The sequence below is a fragment of the Porites lutea genome, chromosome 1 (assembly GCF_958299795.1).
Source record: "Porites lutea chromosome 1, jaPorLute2.1, whole genome shotgun sequence".
Lineage (NCBI taxonomy): Eukaryota > Metazoa > Cnidaria > Anthozoa > Scleractinia > Poritidae > Porites > Porites lutea.
Window position 1 is genome coordinate 1,074,297 of NC_133201.1, and position 13,404 is coordinate 1,087,700.

Below are 13,404 nucleotides of genomic sequence, written 5' to 3' on the forward strand. Positions count from 1 at the left end.
ATAAACAGTATTAGATGGGCTTCTATATGTGTTAATCACATAGAGCGCCATTTCTTTGCACATGATTTGGATATTGTGTAAGGCCGCTGACCTATTCATTTGGTTAAAAGCGTTACTAGCATCAATTAGGAATATTCCATCTGTTCCTTCTTCAACAAACACTTGACTCATTGCATGGATCGCAGCGTCCGCTCCTGCGTTATAACCAGCCGAAACTTGTAGGGGACCCGCCGCTTCTTTTATTTCCTCCTTTAAGAAACCGCTGACCGTTTTCCCCACTATTCTCCTCAGTACCTCTCCAACACCAATTGTTTTGATTCCCGGGTTCTTATCAAGCGGGATAAGCCTACAGGACGTGAAAGCTTCAAGTAAGGATGGGTGGTACGATTTCCTTAGCAGATTTCTTGTGAACACGGCTAGCTCTTCTCTCAATATTTTGCCCTCGGTCTTGAAATTCTTAGACCACAGGATTCTCTTATACAGGTCTGCGTCCATCCCAGATGGTCCGGCTGAGCCCTTGGTTTTACTTGCCGAGTTGTAGATCGATTCTTCGTCTATGAGGTCATAAACATTTGGCGGAATATAATCAATTGGGCCATGTAACAAACTCTCCTCTGCGATATCAGCTGCCTGTGGGTGTTTGTCCTGTAGCCCTTGCAGGACATCTGGCGATAGGTCGAGCAGACCGGACGAGCTCTCGTTATCTAGGAGTTTCGTAGCAGCTGTCAATTTTCCTTGCAGAACCAACTTTGAGAAGGCTTTGGATATGTCTTCCACCTTTCTAGGTTTCTTGGAATTCACAAATTTCCCTTGAAAGAACCTCACTTCTTTAAGCAACAAATCAATGTCCCCTTGTTTTCAGAGTGCTAATCAACGCTCTATTGCTTCACTATGCTCCTTGCTTTTGGAAGTAGCGGATGGTTTTTGCAAAATCAAAGTCGGGAGCACCATGAATGCTTTAAGAGCGACCGAGTTCAAGTCAGAGTCTGAATTAAATTGCTTAATCCAGAAGGTTAATTCTTTAATGAAACTCTTCCCTGCGCGACCCGATGGAACATTGAATATATTCCTCCTGTAGTGGACGATTTCATCGTAAACATCGTTGACAGTATTACAGAAACATGCGTAACTAATACTTCCCCAAGTTTTGTTCTTTGTTTCGGAGGGAAGCACATCATAATCAGGCAGATTTGGCTTGATTTGATTTTTGGTGTTTTGATCCTTGCAAGTAGCGGTCCGTCCCTGGGGAGCTCTTTGATCAGCAATGTCGCAAGAAATATGCAAATTCGAACCTTCGACCACATTCACGTTTGATAAATTTTCACCTTCGCATTGGGCGGGTTCGAGACCCTCGGTTTGTGACAACATAGAGGCACCAACCTCTTCCGTTTCGTCTAGAACAGTTGAAGAGTCGCCTCTAACACTTATTTGTGAGTTTTCATCCGTTATCGCTGCTGCGTGGTCGCGAACATTCTGAGCTGATAACCCCAAGTTCACGTATCCCACGTCATCCCATAGATCTTTCAAAATGCGCATATATCCTTTCTTGCGTCCGTTCTGGTAACATGGCGGGTTGCTTGAGCTTTTTAAGCTTAAGGCTTTTTCCCTTCATTCTAGTAAATCTTGATTCATCTTGTCAGTCCATTTTAGCCTTCCTGATTTTCCAGCGAGCGACCGACCTGCAGCCGCCGCCTCCGCCATAATAAAAATAAAAATAATAATAATAATAATAATAATAATAATAATAATAATAATAATAATGATAGTAATGATAATAATGATAATAATGATAATAATAATAATAATAATAATGATAATAATGATAATAATAATGATAATAATAATAATAACAATAATAATAATGAACTTTATTAAAGTCTCATGTCTTATAGCTCAGGCACAGTCTTACTAATTGGGGAGACTGTATCATATATACAAAACTCCAGTAATATATTGTATATTCTAATTATAATAAAAACTCTAAATTCTAGTTCTAATAAATAACTACCTAATAATATCCCTGAGTCGTAAATTGAGTAACTCTAAAAAAGAGTGAAATGGTGAGGCGAACTAATGCCAACTCTTGCAAAGGTCACAGTCGTTACACGAGTCATCTATTAACAAGGCAATGTCTGTCTTTCTGGTGCCTTTTTTAAAGTTGCTAAGTGTACGTGCTGATCTTAGCTCCCGTTAATTTTGGACCAAAGAAGTGGCCAAAATTGCCTGAGAGAGAGTGTTCGCCGTATTTTGTAGTGTCGAAACATTCCTGTCTGTCTTTCTGAGGTTATAGTTTGTGTGACAAGTGTTAAATAGTTCGGTTACTGAGCTTGGCAGCATGCCGTGCTTTATTTTGAACATGAAAATGGCTATATCCTGAAGCCTCTGATTACAAAGTGTTGTCATTTTTGCTCTGCTTAGGAGGTCATCGTACGATGCGAACCAGTCATTGTACGTAGACTGTCCGCAGGCCCCTTTTGTTAATGCGCTCCAGTTTCCGCCTTTCACTAGCCTCACAGAAGTACCAAACGAGACTACAGTTTGTGACAAGTGGCATAACGGCTGTTTTATAGATTGTTAGTTTTACTGTTTTGGGGAACAGATTCCTTAATCTAGATAACAATTCTTCTGCTTGTTTTGGCGCAATTTTGCTTAATATGTTCCGAGAACTGTAGGTTTACATCCTGAGTATCACCCCCAGTAGTTTAATCTCTTGAGCGTGCCGAATTGTATGCCCATCGATGTGCACCGCTTTCTTAACTTCCTACTTGGCTCTTGACATAACCAGTGCTTGATATTTCGATGGATTACCCGAGAGGTAGTTGGATTTATACCAGTGACCAGTTGTATTCGCGTCCTCCTCACGAGTGCTGACGACGTTGTCAGTCTTCTCACCCGAAATATATATTTTGTGGTCGTCAGTGTAAGCACTCAGTTGAGGTCAAATGTTTTCATAAAATAGATCATTTTGATAAAAATTCCACAACACTAGGCCAAGTGATCACCTCTGGGGGTATCCGCGTTTGACTGTTTCCATTCTCATGTCGCCTAGTCGCACAATGTTTTTCCTGTTCGTAAAATAGGACTTTAAAAGAGCCAAGGAGTTGCTACATAGACCATATGCAATTTACGGACCCTAAACACACCAGTTTGCGATCCTTACGGTCCGTACGGATCAACAAACCGTATATACCCTCTCTTGCCCCACTAATGAGATGCAGGTTACGGACCGTAAACGGCCCTTTACGAACTGTATGCCATTTTTCAGTCCATACGATCCGTACGGATCGTAACATGGATTACACAGTACACACATATACATACTTTATTGTTACCTCCCCAAAGGGGCTTTTCAGGAACAATGTAGATTAAAAGAAACAAATATTTGGATGGATTATACGGACTGTTAAAGTGCGGGTGTATTGGATAACCTTCGGGGAGGGAGGAGGACGGATCACGCTTCCCTCCCCCGTCGCCCCTGCAATGGGCCACCTTTTTTTAATTATTGAGGGAGGGTTGCGAAGGGCGGGTCAGTTCATTAAAGAAAAACAACAACAACAACAACTTGCAAACAGAATTATAACGAAAAATAATGTTTGCGTGGAGGTATTAATCCCATATTTAAGTCCTACATTTATTTAAAATCCTATGCTAAGATGAGTTCCTTTTCGGGGTGTGTATTCATTGAATGAGAATGTCTCTGCCGGGAGCTATCGTATCGGTCGTATGGCGCTATTTTCAGTGCCTCCTTCAAAAGATGATAGGATGAGTCGCTTTCGAAGTTTCCCTTCACTTTTCGTGAAAGGTCAAACCGTTTAATAAACTTTAAATGCTTTCTCTCCCAAGAAACACAACAGACAAAAATGGTAAAAAAGGGAATTTAACTGATCATACCCATTTTAATACAAATAGAATAAAGTCGAACGTAATGTATTTCCATACTTATTCCTCTACGCTTGTTTAGACAGGTTAGAGCCTTCAAATTAATCTTAAACTACATTTAAATTAAACAAAAGACAGAAATGTTTTCTTGTGCAATGACACATCCAGTTATTATGGAATGTTATTGAACATCACCTGAAACCGAAAAAACGAAAGAGAGAGGGGAAGAGGGAGAAGATATACAGTTGATTAGCTGTGAAATTTCTAGTATGACAAACAGGGAGAATGGTTTTTTTAAAAAGATTCCTTTCACAGCCTCTAAATTTATAGACCCTTGATGTTATAACCTTCTGAAACATGAAATATGGCAAAAAAATTGGTGTTAACAAAGCACGAAACGTTGCATTGCTTTCTTTACTCGGATTGAAGAGATAGAAAGGAAGTGAAGATCAAGAGAAAACATAGCTTGAAACCGTGAAAAGATGAAATATAGACAAGCTCTCGTTTTTTCGTACCAGTGTTTTGAAAATGCCCTAATTTCCATAATTTCCATCGGGCCTTTGACAAGGATTAGGCCGATTTTAAACTTTCCTATTTTTTCGCAAAAACGGGATCTCGTTGGAACTATTAAACATTGTTTTAAAAAAAGTTTACCAAAAGGGGCTTGTTCGGGGAAAATCCATTTTTTTTCTAGTGCTGGATTCTCAATAATTACTTACAACGGCTCTTAAAGAGTTGCTGGTCTCGAATAATTAGCAATCACTACATGTGGGATACACCCCGTCTGCGTAAACGCATTGATGGTCACAAGCAGAAATCGTCTTCCGTATACAAACACTTTTTAAATAAACACAATATTCCAACACAAACGTGCCTTCTTGAGCAGTTCGACGTGTTGCAAAATGCCACACAAAATTCGACTGCCTCATCACAGAGATGTTTTTTGTTCGGATCTTTAAAATAACTATCCCTCAACGTGCAAACTGACTCTGTTCGTGCTAAAGTGTTTGTGTAACAAAGTTCCTCTGTCAGTATGCTAATTATGAATTGATACTTCTCGGTCTTCTACAAGTCCATGTTACTTTTTCAGTAGCCGGCTCGTTCAGGGTCCTTGTTTGGTCATCATTAGTCTTTCGACATTTGAAAAGATGCAATGCGCAAACATGGCAAATCCTTTTTCAACAAGCAAGAAACGAAATAAATTGAATGTTTTCGCTCCTTTTTGCTATTTCCTATTTTATTGGATCAATTGTCATGGGGGGCTCCTCTACACAAAGGGCTTGTGATACAAAATGAACATCATAGAGAGGGCGTTTAATGCACAAGAGGCGTAATTTGTCACCCATTATATTAGACGAGTAACTAGTTCCTAGCTAGCCTTACCTTTATAATTTGACCTCTAATAAAAAAAAAATACTAGCTACAGCCAAAATTAGAACCTTGTCGTAAATTCAAGTTAACATAGCAAAAGCCAATCGGGCAAAATTTTGCAGAACAAACATCTCAACTGCCACACGTCAGTAACGCCACTATTGATGCACCCTTCTGGCAATTTTCATTTGTTTTATTTTTGTATCAGAATATATTTGTTACCGATTTGTAGAGACAGTACTAACTCCTATGTTCAATAAACTGTATCATGATTTCTTTTGGACTATAATGCTCTATTAAGGTAATTCCCTTGAAATTGTTTTACTATCAAACTTTTTTTGAAACTTGGCATAATAAACATTCATGATATGAACATTAAAAAAATGTAATAAAAAGATGGGGTCACCGTGCAAACTGGGTTATTTTTACTGGTTGCGCGTTAAACATTCGAATCTCCTTCTTACAGAATTAGGTCTTTGCTACTTGAAACACACAAAATTTTATCTTGAACATAAAGCTTCTTTTATTCAAATAAACAGTATTGCTTCATTTAATTCGTTTTTGATTGCCTGGTTGTGGGGATATTGCACTTTTTTGGACAGTTACGTGGTTAGCTTGAAGTCCTCGCTTTGACCCAAATACACCAAATACGAAACTATTTTCCCCCAAAAATCATGTTCTACTATCAAAATCTTATCCTACTTCAAATATGTTCATTATTAGAATGTTCTTAGCAAATACCTGGGGAAAAAGTCGGGGATCACCGTGCTTGTTTCGTCACAAACTGCTGTGAAAGGTGGACATGGTTTTGAGATCGCAGTCAGGATGGATAATTTGCGCGGCGGGAACTGGGGAGAGATACAAAATAAAGCTCATCGTGTTCGAAGTATGCACTCGAGATCAAGCATGTTTTCCGTTGTTTTTATGTGTTTGATATTGCCAACGCAGAAATTCAAACTTGAAAAGAATACATTAACTACCAAGGAGTGAGGTAAGTCAAGATTTGATGAGATTTTGGAATTATGAATCTTTATTTTGGACTATTTTGAAGCGTCGGCGTTCGTGAGCTAGGGTTGGCTTTTTTTGCTTTTGCACAATAATGCTTGACAAAGAAACTTGAAGAAAAGATTGTTGATTTCTATTCTTCATATGTTCGCTTGTTTGGTTTCTATAGACAGCAATATGTGGACTGCAGGTCTCCCTCGCGTGGTTCTGGTGCTACGGTGGGTCTTATTTGTTCCAGAAATATTCGTTTCTCCACTCTCGGAGTTTGAACAACACATGTACAGTGGCGATCCCAGGCCAGATACTGGCTCGTTTTTTAATGCAGTTGGAGGGCCGTAGAGCTGTCCCACAGGCTTCGCAGGCCCCATAATCCATAGCCTCAGCCAGGACATTTTAAAAATTCCACAACTCGACGGCCGCGAAGTGAAAAACCATTGCAGACTTCGGGATCACGCACATTTCTTTCATTTTCTTGTTTTTCGATAGCAAACCAGGAAGCTGTCAGCCGATCTGCGGCATTATTATTGCGAATAAAAAAGCTTTAGCTCTGCAAAAGGGGCCTTTATTTGTTCTTTTCGCGCTAATGGAAAGAACAGCCGCCGTCTTGGATGTCGCAGTGTTATGCACAGTAAAGGGTGCGCAGTACAAAACAAGGGAATTACCTTAAGTAGATTTAAAAGGATTATTCCACAACTCGATTTCATTCTTCATCCCTCCCTTAGAAAGCTTGAACAAGTCGTACAGTTTTCATGCCACTCTATTTCTAGCAGAGTTCTAATGTTGCTTGTTTAGACAATTTTGGCGGCGGAAGTCTAACAGCGTGTATTCCAAATTATTAAAAAAATTCAGACAGAGGGTTCTTCATTTGCATTACTAATCGTGACAAAATGCAATAAAGACTGTCTCTGTTTGCATGTCAGTGAACACATTCCATTCATACAGCTGAAGTGATCCCCGTGTTGAAAGAAGGCGATCATGAAAAGCCAAATAACTACCGCCCTATATCCCTATTACCTGTTTCTTTCAAAACTATGTGAGCGTATCGCTTTAAATCAACTTATGCCCTACTTGGTAGAGAATGATCGTCTCTCCGCTCATCAAAGTGGTAATAAAAAGTGGCATTCCACCCAGACTTCAATGATCTACGCTTCTGATCGCATTCTCACCGCAATTGACCAAAAGAAAACATCAGCTGTAGTTCTCCTTGATATGAGCACAGCATTCGACAATGTCAACCATGATATTCTGCTTAAAAAATTACAAGATATTGGCTTGTCACCCTCTGCCATGGGTCGCACTTGGCAAATTTCTGGAAGAATTTGTTTACCTTGCGGTAAAAATCTGTCATCGGGACACATTGCCAAGTGCGACCCCAAGTTTTCGAGTTGGAAAAAACTTTGAAAATCGCAAAAAACATCAAAGACGCCGTATTGCTTGGGTGGGGCAGGCAGATTTTGGAAAACTCGAGCTAAACAATAAGAATCACGGGAATAAGTGTCAGCACTTGTCAGCAAAACGTGACCAATTTGAAATACGATCGATTACAATCAATCGTTGAAATTTTCTGACCTTCGCGTTTTCAGCGTTTTCGTTGTGGACGGACGAGGCTACCACTACTTTTCGCCATTTTAACGTTTTTGCGAAAACTTTCTACGGGCGAGCAATTCATAAGCTTGTAATCCTGCGCTATTTCAACGTTTTTACGGGAACTCTCTACAGGCGAGCCAATTATAGTCTACCAGGCAAGTACCGTCACAGGTTTGTTATTCTCCGAGCTAAATGCAGTCTTTGCAGCAAAGCACTTTATTTTCTTTATTTCTCCCATCCTCCCGAAACTGGGAAAGGAGGAAAACGATCCTACGCCAAATGATGGGACTACGAAGAGATAATGTTCTCTGGTATCTGGCCTACTTTAGTTCTCAATGTGTCAAAACAAACGTAAAACAACGACAATTAACTCCCACTAGTAAATACTAGTGCGACCTTCCTCGATTTGACTAAAAGTTTTCTTTTCCGGTTGTGGTTTCGAATTTTCGTGTTTGTTTAGCCGGCAAAGATGAAAACTTTTCCCAAGTGCGACCTATGCCTAAATACTGCTCTTTCCGAACGCCTGCTAATGAGGTACGGTGTTCCCCAAGGAAGCATCCTCGGTCCTTTGCTCTTCATGGCTTACACCAACGACTTACCATCAATCCCACAACACTGTTCCACGGACTGCTACGTTGATGACACTAAATTGCTTATGTCATTCCAAGTGCAGGACTGTGAACCGACTATGGCCGCGATGAACGATGACCTTATTAAACTACGTAATTGGTGTTTTAATAATAGGCTACTCCTGAACCCGGGCAAGACTAAACTGATTGTATATGGAAGTCGGCAAATGATATCGAAACTTCAGGATTTTCGCCTTACCCTCTTGGGTAAAGAACTTTTACCCGTCGACTCTGTCACGGACCTGGGTGTAGTGTTTGATAGTAAACTCTCATTCAACGACCACATAATTAAAACAGCATCATCTTGTATGTCTGCCCTAGGGCAAATTAGCCGAGTTAAACATATATTTAGAAAAGACATACTTGTTACAATAATTAATTCTCTCGTGTTTAGTAAGTTGAATTACTGCTCGTCCGTCTGGTCGATCACTTCTGCCAGCAATATACGCAAACTACAAGGAGTACAGAATTTCGCTGCTCGCATAGTTTCTGGGACAAGGAAGCTTGATCACGTATCTCCAGCCCTGAAAGACCTGAGATGGATACCATTTAAGTCCCACCTGTATCTAAGAGACGCCATCTTGGCCTTTAAATCTATGACAGGTCAGTTACCAAACTACCTCAGTTCAAATTTTATCTCCAGAGGGAATATCAGTGGTCGGACGACCAGATCATCTTCCCAGCTTAATATACCGCTTTTTAAAACCAAGTCGGGACAGAGATCTTTTTATTACAAAACTGTAACGTTGTGGAATGTGTTAAAACCCTATTTTAAATTAAGTGAATCTCTTATCATTTTTAAACGTAAAATGAAAGCCTTCCTTTTAAATCAATTTTAAATGTCATAAATTTATATGTAAATAGTTTCTAATAGTTTATTGATAATCAACTTGTGATACTTTTTTTTTCTTTTTTTTTTCTTTACTTATTTATTTATTTTTATTATTTTTGATTACCTGTACTATTAATACTTGTCTCTGAAAAGCCCCCATGGGGAGTTGACAATAAAATTTGTATTGTATTGTATTCCGTTCAACAGTTCGTAAGGGCACCTGTCATTCGAAAGAACTTCTTCAAATATTCATGCTACGGAAAAAAAAAGAGGAAAAGTTAGCAGCATGTCTTCGTTCAACAGCTGGCTCATTATTGTTTCTCTGCTTTTTTAACCGTTTTTGCTTTACCGATCCTCCGCACGATACAGTCCAGGTAAACTTATTTTACCGTTACTAAAATAACAGATTGCGCGAGTTTCGCCGTTTTTCCTGAAAGGTAAGCGCACTTACACCTTGTATAATAAACTATATCTTATTTGGTTTAGACTACGCATGGCGCATACACCGCAGAACGTAATTTTACCTTCCCAGCCACAAGGCATTTCGCAGATATTTTAACTGATATTTTTTGATAGCCTAAAAATTATAAGCCATTCTTTAGTTTTCAAGCATTTAAGGAAACTGTCGAAATGTAGCTGCAAATTTGTATTCTGCCGTGTTTTACGTGTTTATGCTGAAACGAGAAATACGTGAACCGCAGGACCTCGCAACTATATGCGAAGGCTTTATGGATATCATGCAACGCCCTCTGTGTTACTGGGTAACTAACTGACAGTGTTCATTTTTCGACGCAGCCCTGTTAAAAAGCTCTCATTGACTGTCTAATCTGAACCTTGCCATCTGCAGGTTCCACCGTTACTAGAGACTTAGAAAGCTGAAGGAGTCCGGTTGTGTGAGGTCTATAAAAAGTAGGCTAAACACTTTCAATTGTTAGGTAGGTTAATTAGCCTAGAAGTATGCAATAGCAGTAGAGCTACCCTGGGTGCCAGAGACTTTTGAGAATACAAGTTTGGGTGAAAAAAAGTGTCACACTACGCGATAGATCTAGACCCGGGGGGGGGGGGGGGGGGTTGGTGGATAATCCTGCAAGTAAGGTCTATAGGCCGACCTGCAAATAGGCGTCGGAGAATCTAAGCCCCCTAAGCTTACGAATCCGGGTTATGACTTGACCTAAAATTTTCATAGAATTATATACCCAATAATTCTAAATTAGGCATGAATGTCAGAATGGCTTTATGGCATCATTTTGTCCTCATTATTGACATCTTTTCTTTAACCAATTGTGCAAACCCATATTTCATTATTAATTCATTCAAACATTTGTATATTACCAAAAAACTCACACCGGCCTCCTTGACGTAGCCCTTGGTAGCTTTGATACCCAGACAAGAGTCAAAAGTTTACAAAGACTTTGTCTGTGGGTTAAAAGCTAAGTTAACAACAACAAAAGTCTTTGCGTTCGTAACTGTTTTACCCATAATTACAATGATTTTAAATTGTTGTTTGTTTGGTGCAAATTAACATGTTAATATGATCAAATGCGCCTCACATTTATATCTAACCTATATACAAACTCGTGTCTATGAAATATACAGGCAAATTACATTAATATTAACATAATATCGTATTCGGATCTCTTGTTGACGAGGTATGCCGGGGTATAAGATTATGTATAACATGGTCCTAAATTAATTTAAATCCTTAAAAACACATAAGAGACATAAAATATAAAATTAAATTAAAAACTAAATCTAACACTAAAATATATGAGTAATCATGCTCACTGACAAAGGCAAATGCTTTCTTGAACAATGACATCTTTAAGTTACTGTTGCTACTATTTCAGAGATTAATGTTTTCTATAATCTAGGGCTGCTACTTGGAATGATTCATCTCCAAGAGTTTTCTTGGTCTTTACCCGTGGTGGCTCTAACAAAATTTCCTTGCACGAACGTTGGTTATATCGTGTCCTTTCTTTAATCTTAAGTTTGAAATATAGCCGGGGCGGTGCGAGTCACCATAAATTGCCTTAAAACTTAGGATCAATATTTTATACTCAAAGTGGAAGCCAAGAAGAGAGTAGGTGTTATGTCGTCAAATGGAGGTGTTCGACAGACTAATAGAGCCCCACAATTCTGTATGGGCTAAATCTTAGCAATATGTGTTGTAGGAGAGCAAACTACTGCAATAGTCTACGCGACCCATTTGCAGGAACAAGGGGCTGAGTGCATGGCCTCGCTTGTAAGATACTTTCTAATGCGCCTTATATCGTAGAGATGGAAAGAGGCGGCTTTACACAGCTTATTTATATGTGTTACCATGATCCCGTTTTCTTTGAACCAGGAACCGACAATTTCTACTGATGTCACCTGGGCTATACTAGCATGACGGTATAAAATTTCGTAATATCCTGTACCTTTACGAATTTTTTTTTTATTTTTTTATCATGATTTATCAAATAAAGATCATAAAATATTAGATCAATCCTTAATTTATAAAAATAAGATCATTTTTAACTGCAGGAAACTTAGTTCGATAAAAAAAAAAAATCATGAAAAATGTAGACTTCTAGGTACCGCAACCTACAGTCTCAGTCAAAATTGTTGGAACACGTTTTGCCCTTCCACCCTCCCAATGTAGGTGTGCAGGATGTGGTGAGTTAACTGCGATAAACAATATTCAGAGGGAGAGGGGACGGGCGAGAAGGCAAAATAAAAAATAAAAAAAACAGGGCTCAGTTAAAGTTTCCCAATTAGTATTTGTTCGAGACTGTAGTTCTTAAGGTCACATGTCTACTCAGTTACGCCACGAATTAAGAAGTAGGTCTCTTCCCTACCTTAACTTTCAATTTATTTGCAATAACATTAGCAGTATCGGACAATAATCGCTTATTACCATGTTGCTCTGCAGCAATGTATCAATGATTTCAGTCTGGTTAGGGTTTATTCAATTGTGAGCGTGTCCCTAAAGCCAGAAGCATTTGTCATTTTTCCTCTGCAAAATGCCCCATGGAGGGGGCAGGAGATAAATAGCCTGTGTAGCCAGCCTCTCTGTTTGGGAAAAGGTTGAAAGAAGCTAAATCTCTTATTCTTGGTCTCAAACGTTCCTTGGTGACCAAAAGCTCGGACTTAAAACTCACGCAAATTCACGAATTCGCTTTCTACTAGATTTGGCTATTTCACCGTTTTAACAGGTGGCTCTGTGTATTATAGATAACTTTTTATCCTTTTCGTTTCAGTACCACGGGAGTAGTTTTGCATAATATCTGAAGTTCACACTTTCAATGCACTTATGTATTTGAATTTCTTAAAACAGAATAACTTTCAAGGAAAGAAATTTTGGAGAAATCCTTCTCCCGATTTTAATTTTGTGTTTGTGTGTGTGATAGTTTTTGCATCTGTTTTTTAATGCATTAATTATTGCAGCCTGATTAAAGATAAATGGTGGGTTATTTTTTTTTCTCCACAAAACCGAAACAATAAATAAAGGAAGAAGCTTCCATTGTGCTCTATTTTCATAGTTTCCGAGGCAATACGTGTATTAAGATATGTCTTTATCTGTTCTACCCTTCTCGGCTTTTAGCGTTAATACTACTAATTACACGATTATTGCTGTCATCGAAGAAGTCCTAGTTGATAGAACTGTGGAGGCGGAACAAGTTATATCATAATTATTTGCATACAGGAACTTTGTGTAGAAGTTTATAAAAGACGTTCGCTCGCGTATTTTCTGTACAATATTTTTCACCCTTTCTGACAAATTCGGGTCTCAGTTTGGTCTACAAATAAGAGCGGGGGGGGGGGGGGATGGGGGGAGGGGCGTGCCTGGATCCACCACAGAAGTAAGCCATCCTCTTGTGTAACTTGTTGTGTTTTCAAACTTTTGACATATTCGCATTGATATGACACACTGCGCGACATCAGCTCGAGGCTGGCTCTAGCTGATGGCAAGTTTGGCGCAATAATATTTATATTCATTTGGCAATAGAGAAAAAAAGTTCTATCAACGTTCGATTGACTTAAAATCTTGTAGCGTCACTAGCTCGGCAATTTCAATCACCATTAAAAACAGTTATTCATGCTTATTTAATCTTGTCAGTA

At 39.0% G+C, this 13,404-nt stretch overlaps 1 protein-coding gene across 1 annotated transcript in view; it reads left to right on the forward strand.

Annotated features, from left to right (window-relative positions):
* Positions 1–13,404, forward strand: part of LOC140941391 (relaxin receptor 2-like) — a 134,479-nt gene that overhangs the window by 18,213 nt on the left and 102,862 nt on the right. The window lies entirely within an intron of this gene.